An 8,972-nucleotide genomic window follows, 5' to 3' on the forward strand; every position below is an offset into this window, starting at 1 on the left:
ATGGTTTGCAAGACAAAGATACAAATACTCATTTAGCCAATTTCCTAGAAATCTGCGACACATTCAAGATTAATGGCATCACTGATGACGCCATTGGCTTATGGTTATGTCCTTTCTTGTTAAGGAACAAATTTAAACAGTGGTTGAACTCTTTACCATCAGGTTTCATTACCACATGGGTTCAAAGGACCAAGAAGTTCCTTCTAAAGTACTTCCCACCGGCTAAGAAAGCCAAGTTGAGGAATGATACGTCCTCATTTTTCCAGATCGATTTAGAGACTTTATAAGATGCATGGGAGAGGTATAAGGACTTATGGAGACAGTGCCCTCACCATGAGATACCTTTATGGTTACAAGTTCAAACCTTCTACAACGGTTTGAATCCCTGAAGAAGGTAGTTAATTGATGCAGCAGTCAATGGTACTCTTAATAATAAAACACTCGAAGTGGGTTATGAATTTAAAGAAGAGATGGCACTGAATAATTATTAGTGGCAAGTCATGAGGACGAAGTTGATGAAAGCAGCCAATGTTTTCAACTTAGATGCAGTCACCATGTTACCAAATCAGGTAGAACAATTAAATAAAACAATTAATGGTTTATATGTTTCTACCCAGGTACATCCGATGATGCAATGCGATACAAATGGAGGTGTAATGAACAATCCAAAATGTTTACCCTGCGGTCCTAGTACATAGAACGAACAAATCAATTATATGGGTAATAATTTTAGGCCTCAAAATAACCCTTATAGTAACCACTATAATGCATGTTGTAGGAAGCATCCCAATTTCTCTTAGGGTGGTCAAGGAAATTAGAGAGCATAACCCCCTCTGGCCTTCCAAGAACAACCCTACCAGTAAGAGAAAAAGATGAATCTCAAGGAGATGTTGACGAAGTTTATCTCGGTGTCAGAAACCCACGTTCAAAATACTGAAGCAACACATAAAAATCAACAAGCATCGATTCAAGGGCTCGAAAACCTAATAGGTTAGCTTACTAAGTTAATCTTAGAAAGACCACCAGGTAGTTCGCCTAGCAATATCGAAACTAACCCAAGGGAGCAGCTTCATGCAATTACGATGCGAGATGAAGAAGGTTAGTTGAATTTGAACAAGAATCGAGGCAATGAATTGTGGAAAATAAAGATAAGGTTGAGGTAAGCCAGAAAAAGAAAAAATTGGTCATTAAGAAATATAAACCTCGAGTGCCATATCCTAATGCGATGAAGAGAGACCACACGAATGAAATATTTGGTAAATTTCTTAAACTCTTAAAAACATTACAAATTAACTTGCCGTTTGTTGAAGCTTTTTTGCAGATGCCCAATTATTTCAAATTTCTAAAAGAGCTTTTGGCAAAAAAAAAGGAAGTTAGAGGATTCATCGGCGGTGGGGCTAAATGCAATTTGCTCATCCATATTGCAAAATAAACTACCTAACAGACTGAAAGATCTAGGGAGTTTTACTATTCCTTGTTTAATTGGTAGTATAAATATTGATAATGCTTTGGCTAATTTAGGGGCTAGTATTAATGTCATGCTCTATAAAATGTTTAAACAATTAGGTCTTGTGAAAGCCAAACAAACTAGAATGAGTATTCAATTAGTAGATAGAAATATTAGATATCCTAGGGGTGTTATTGAAGAAGTACTTGTTAAAATTGATAAATTCATATTTCCCATTGACTTTGTTGTGTTAGACATGGATGAGGGGAGTGAGGTACCTTTAATTTTAGGTCTCCTTTTTTAGCAACTACTAGAACCATAATTGATGTTGGTATGGGTGAGTTAGTACTTCTTGTAGGTGACGAAACGATTACTCTCCAATCTCGTGAGACGTGAGAACATCTAGTGATTGAGATGATTTTCAGTGTTCTGTTAATATAAGTAACCACGTGGCTCAACCTTCTTTGCAGGAAATCCCTCGTGAGAATATGATTCAACCATGCTTCCATCAAGAGGACAAAAACGGAACAATTTATGAACAACAAATGCTACAAATCAATGAACTAGATGAATGGTGGACATAAAAACTTGATCGGTTGTTTAACGTCACAGCAATAATGTGCAAGCGTACACTGGGATCCTCAACGTCAATATTCAACAAAATACTAAGTGCTTACAATGTATAAAAGGATAAGTGATTGTCGATGCATTAAATTGCAATGAATATCTTACCAAGCTTAACTTCTATATTTAATCTAAGACATGAACATGCACATTAACCACACCTTTCGATGATGGCAATGGAACACTATGAAGAACAAGTGGATTAAATTCCTCTAATCCTCAAGCAACTTCCATTGTCATGCTTGTTAGTTGGAACTGTCGCTGCACTTTCCAGTGTCAGTGACCGCAATAACACTTCCATGCTGAAAACATTCAAACACAAAGATTAAATAGTAGAAGTAAGATTGAATAAAATAACATTTAACTCAGAAATCATGTGTACTTCCGTACAAACATGAAATAGAAAGTAACCACCACCATAATTTAGAAAAGAAATATAAAAGAAACAAGTGGAGAATACTATTCCTAGACAATCTCGACTTGACTCTCTCCATTCCCTCTTATGTCGTACTCAGGGCTCCTCGTCAGAAGCTGATCTTCGTCCCTTTGACGTTGGTTCACCCGTAGGAGACTTAAGCCACCATAGCCATCAAACTTCAAAAGATAGGTTGAAGAAGATAATACACCCCAAAAAGCCTCCATTTTTTTTCCTTTTCACGTAAATATTTATTTTCTTCCAAATAGCATTGGTGTCTTTTCGTCAGAAGCATGTTGCCTCTATACGTACAAGTTGGTTATACCATACTGGCCAACTCACACATTTTTGATCTTATTCGAATAGCTGTCAGCTTCGGTGACAATTCTGGCCGCAATCTGGAAATACTTATGCAGCGGCGTCAATACCAAAACATGACAAAATTAAGGATAAATAAGCTAAGATCCACTGAGTTATAAAATGCAATTTACTGAACTAAAAATTCTAAAATATGTGCTAAAGATAACTAAATGGGGACAAATTAACTAATAAGTAGGGAGAAAACATATGTTCTTTCTAGTACTATCACACACCCCCAAACTTAAGTTTTTACTTGTCCTCAAGTAAAACAGAAACTAGCAAGGCTACACAAGAATTCACTAAGGCAAATGATCATTCTAGCAACTTGAATCACCTAAAATCCCAATGAATGAGTCACATTCAAATGACAGAATATTGCATCGATAATACTTAAGTATGAATGAATAAGATTGCAACTTCATCAAAACCAACATCATGCTTCAAATCCTAAATTCTATCTACTAATACAACATTTATTGTACAATAGTAAGTAACTATAAAGATCATGAATATATGTCTCTCTTTTTTTTGGTGAATAAGGGATATCGTTGTGTTACTTTACCCCTGTTCCTGAGAAGTAATGATAGTGTGCAACAAACCCCCAGGGAGCACGTAACTGTGCCGATACACACTCACACAATGAAAGCCTTTGGCCAGATTCATTTTTCTAATGCTTGCATTGGAGTGTTCCCTCTTTAACATTTCACAATACACCTACTTTGGAGTGTCTCTTATTCATAACTATATATATTAGTAGCTGTAAAAGGCAGATCCATTCAAGATTTAAGGAATGCTACTAGTCATCCATTACTAATGCAACCTAAACCATTCATCAAAGAATTGAAGATACAAAATTCAATCAGATTTATCCAACTCATTCATTAATAATTCACATGATTCAAGAATTAAGAATCGAATGTAACAAAAAATTTCAAACACATTTGTATTAACCACAAATAAACCTTGTATGCTTCATTAAACTATTTTTTTTTAAAATGTGGGTGTATTCCCAAACCCCACATGCGTTCCCCCAAACTTAAAGTTTGCATTGTCCTCAATAAACTAAATTTAAAATGCAATGACAATAGAAATGCAACAAAAATGTGCACTACCAAAATAAAAATTATAGCTATGTGCAATGCATGAACAATACAGCTAAAAAGAACTGAAAATAAACTTAGTTTTCCTCAGCTACAGATGTGGCTGCATGGTATTTCTTCTTCCTCTTCTTTTTCTCCTCCTTCTGGCGCTTTTTGTAGTTGGAGCACTTTCTCTTCTTTTCTTTAGGCTTCGCACAGTCCTCAGATCGCTCCTCAAGTTTCGGCTCTACCCCAGCATCATCAGTTGCTTCCTCTGCAGATTCCGCTGATCTAGCTCCATCTCGCTCCAAATTATTAGTAGTTGCACCCACAAACTAGGGTGCAATGACAATCTTCTGAGCAAATTCTTTCTCAGCATCTTCTTCCTCGTCCTTCTCATTCACATCTGCAACAAGGACTTCCTCCTCTCTAACAGTAACTTCCTCTTGACTAGCAATGAAGTCACCCTCGACCAGGCTATCAATCCTTTGCATGCACTCCTCAATGTCCCTTCATTTCTCTTCTTTCTCATCAATAGAGACGTGCACAATGGACAATGGTTGGGGAGGCCACCAATCTATCTCAGTCCCCGAAGTTATCATCCTCGGATGAGAGTTCATAATCTCAAATGATCGGTAGGAACACTAGAAATTCTAGGAGTGGGATTGGGCTTAACTGACTTAATGCGGCTACAATAGAGTTGTTCCAGGCCTTGATATAAGCATAAAACAAATTTTTTGATCTATCAATATCCTTTATTGTAGCTACAAGCCTAATCTGCTTATTGATGATGAAATTGGCCAACTTCTCGATATCTTTCATTTTGTGCAACAATGATGTCTCTGTAGTCAGGTTTGTTCCCTTGCTTTTTGCCTTGGTTTTGCCCTTCCTCGTCTTGCTTGTCTCTGCCTTCTTCATTGCCAGTGTTTCTTTTCCACGAGTCATTCTTTCAGTAGAGGCTTCATTGGTCGGGCCCTTATTATCCAGGACTTCATCATCATCACGGGGCACGATCCCTTTCTACTGGCACAATAACATCACCAACGATGGGAAAACTGAAATTCCAATTTGCTTTGCGACCTAGTCAACAATTTCCTCGTGAAGTATTGCGTTGATATCAATCTTTCTCCCTTTGAGAATTAAATGTATCAGGCACATTCTATCGAGGGTGACTATGGTGTTATGAGTAAAGGGTTGTAGCAGGCAGGTGACGAAATAAAACCAGATTTTTCTTTATAGTGTTAGGAAGCGTCGGTGCATCGTATAATTCCCTTAATGTAAACCCATCCACAATGCTCCTTCGACACATAAATCCTTCACCAACAGGTCTCTTTTGCCATCTGTGATATCCTCAATGAACTCAGAGTGTTCATTTACATCCACTTTAGGGAAGCACAACTCATTTATGTTTTTAGCATCTCATGGGATTAAGCCTTCTCGGAGAAAGATGAACTCTAACTCATGGTCATAAAGGTTAGTGTAAAACTCACGTACCAATAAAGGAGAATAACTTCCAGGATAAGTGTAGAAAGTCTCTCACTTCAGCTTAGAAATGGTTTTGTAGACTTTCTTGCCTAAGTCTTGCTGTTGCAAAAGGAGAATGCCCTATTTTGGGTGGAAGTTTCACTTCAAAAAGTTATCTTCAAACCTATCCTTGGCCACTTTCGTTAAAAATATCACCGATTTCTTTTTCTCCGTTGGCATGGAGGATTCCGGTTCACAAACTTTGTTGCAGAGGACGAGTGTTCTTCAACAGGCTTGGTGGCTTTCTTGACTGATTCTATCATTCTTGCCATATGTTTTTTAGTAAAGACGGTTTAAAGTTGCAAAGGTACGAGTTTGGGGAAGAGAAAGTGAATAAAAAATCACTGCTTTGAATGTGTTACAATCGACACAGTGGAGAGGGGGTTTATAGCGAGTGAAAGAAGAAGGTGAAAATTCGTGACTTTTGTAAAGGGATATAAAGTTGGCAGGAATAAATATGTCTAATGAGAATTGCGCCCGCTCAGACAGATTGGATGGATAGGTCACTTTTGATCAAACGGTAGGATCTAAAATTTTTGATATGCCCTCATGCTTGATGAGTCATAAGTGACAGTACAATAGTACGAACTGCATTGACAATAAAGCCCAAGTACGTCGAAAATGGTACCTACTTATTCTACAGAAAAAAGAAGGAAAAAAAACTTGAACAAAAACAAAAAAAAATCACATAATAATAAATTCAATAAAAATTAAAATTTTTCTACCAATTTAATGGTCTCTGCTTACTTTTGATTAATATTCCCAAATGAAATTTGAAATGGTCCCATAAAATCCATACCCCAAACATCGAATAATTCAACCTCTATAATTGGCTGCTGCAACATTTCATTGCGTCAGAATATAGAACCACAGTACTGACTCCTATCGCATTGATTCACAAAATTGTGGGCATCTTTGAATAATAAAGGCCAGTAGAATCCTGATTGGAGAACCTTAGCAACAGTTCATATGCCACCAAAATGACCTCCATAAGGAGCATCATGACAGTGCTTCAGGATTGAAGCATCTTTTCTTCCGGAACACAACGCCGAATGATTGTTGTCATTGCATACCTTGAATAAATACGGCTCGTTCTAATGCTACTTCACTACTTGACGAATAAATCTTACGTTTTTATGGCTTGTGACACCCAATGGGAGTTTTCCACACACTAGATAATCAACCAAATCCGCATACCAAGAGGTTGCATCTACAGCAAATAAATTTTCATCTGGGAATGCATCGACAATTTGAAGTATGTTTCCATCTTTGCTGCCAACTTCCAATAGAGACAGATGGTCTGTAACTTGATTCTCTGAACCTTTGCGGTCTTTTATCTCAATGTTGAATTCTTACAATAGTAAGATCCAGCGTATTAGTCTTGGTTTTGCATTCTTCTTTGCAAAAAGATATCTCAATGCTAAGTAATCGGTAAATACGGTAACATTTGCGCCGACAAGATAAGAACGAAACTTGTCGAAAGCAAAGATTATAGCCAACAATTCTTTCTCTATAGTGGTATAATTGATTTGAGCCTCTGTAAGAGTTTTTCTAGCATAATAGATGGCGTGAAATATTTTTCCATTGTGTTGTCCTAGAACAACACCCACAGCAAAGTCGCTTGCATCGCACAATACTTCAAAAGGTTGAGACCAATCTGGTGCAACAACAATAGGTGCATTTACTAGCTACTTCTTTAATTGAATAAATGCATCCAGACATGCATTGTCAAAGAAGAATTTTTGATTCTGTTCCAGCAATGAGCATAAGGGTTTTGTAATTTTCTAGAAATCTTTAATAAATCTTTGGTAAAACCCCGCATGCCTAAGAAAACTGTGAATACCTTTCACATTTGTTGGTGGAGGTAATTTCTCAATGATTTCCACTTTAGCTTTGTCTACTTCAATGCCTTGACTAGAGATGCGATGGCCTAAGACAATGCCTTCAGTTGCCATGAAATGTCATTTTTCCCAACTTAGAACAAGATGTGTGTCTTCACATCGCTTCAATACTTTATCCAAATTGTCAACACAATGATCAAAATCATTCCCATAGACTGAGAAATCATCCATAAAAACCTCTAAAGAATCTTTAATCATATCTGAGAATATTTCTATCATGCATATTTGAAATATAGCTGGTGCGTTGCAAAGACCGAAAGACATACGGCGAAAAGTAAAAGTTCCAAAGGGATAGGTGAAAGTTGTTTTCTCCTGATCTTCCAGTGTAATAGCAATTTGATTGTACCCAGAATAGCAATCTACGAAGCAGTAATAGGCTCTTCCAGCAAGCCTGTCCAACATTTGGTCAATGAAAGGAAGTGGGAGGTGGTCCTTCTTTGTGGTAGCATCAAGTTTGCGATAATCCATATAAACTCGCCATCCCATAGGAATGCGTGTAGGAATTAATTCATCTTTGTTGTTGCTAACCACAGTGATGCCACTCTTTTTAGGAACGCATTACACTGGACTTACCCAATTGCTATAAGAAATAGGGTAAATAATTCTAACATCAAGCCATTTTATAATTTCTTTCTTAACAACTTCCTTTATCTTCTGGTTTAATCTTCTTTGCTACTCAATCGATTGCTTACTCAACTTGATCTTGTGCATGCAAAAAGATGGACTAATGCCTTGAATATTGGGAATACTCCAAGCAATAGCACCAAGAAAGATGTATTTAAGATGAGTAGGTAGTTTTAATTCCAGAGTAAGAGCTTCGTCAATAGATGGCTTGAAAATTGGAGCTATTCTATTGGCTAAGTGTAAGGATTGATCTACCATCCATGCTTGAGTTCAATATTATTAACTTCAACCATGCTATCATAATCATCTAAAAATTCATCATCAGATGTCACTGCAAACTCCTCAGAGAGTATTGTGCTTTGATAATTGAATTCTTCCTCAATTAGATCATCTAGCACATCGACAATATGACATTCTTCTTTATCCTTAAGTTGAATAGATTCGAAAACATTGAAGGTAACGTGCTCATCATTAAGTTGCATGATCAATTCACCTTTGTAAACATCAATAGGAGTTTGTCCGGTGGCTAAAAATGGTCGTCCCAAGATTATGGGGACCTCCTTGTCTGCCTCGTAGTCAAGTATGATAAAATCAGCCAGAAAATCAAATTTATCCTTACAAATTAAGATGTCTTTGATTTACCCTTCAAGTTGAGCCAATGATCGATCTGCTAGTTGCAATGTCACTGCAGTAGGTTTCATGTGACTAATTCCTAACTTTTTGAAAGTAGATAGTGGCACTAGGTTGATGCTAGCTCCCAATTCACATAAAGACTTGCCCAAATAATGGTTGCCAATTAAACATGGGATAGTAAAGCTCCTAGGATCTTTCATTTTGGGGGCAACTTATTTGTCAAAACAGCACTACAGCCTTCTGTGAGTTGAATAGTTTTAATAACACTAAGCTTCTTCTTCTTGGACAAGAGCTCCTTTATAAATTTCCCATATTTATGACTTTTCACAAGAGTGTCTTCTAAAGGAATATTAACTTAAAGTTGC

At 37.0% G+C, this 8,972-nt stretch overlaps 1 non-coding gene across 1 annotated transcript; it reads right to left on the minus strand.

Moving 5' to 3' along the window:
* Positions 1 to 233: 233 nt before the first annotated feature.
* LOC128035680 (small nucleolar RNA R71) lies at positions 234 to 340 on the minus strand. Its single transcript, XR_008192232.1, has one exon. It is a non-coding gene; the product is annotated as a small nucleolar RNA R71 (small nucleolar RNA).
* Between the last annotated feature and the right edge of the window lie 8,632 nt (positions 341 to 8,972).

This window comes from Gossypium raimondii, chromosome 12 (genome assembly GCF_025698545.1).
Source record: "Gossypium raimondii isolate GPD5lz chromosome 12, ASM2569854v1, whole genome shotgun sequence".
Taxonomy (NCBI): domain Eukaryota; kingdom Viridiplantae; phylum Streptophyta; class Magnoliopsida; order Malvales; family Malvaceae; genus Gossypium; species Gossypium raimondii.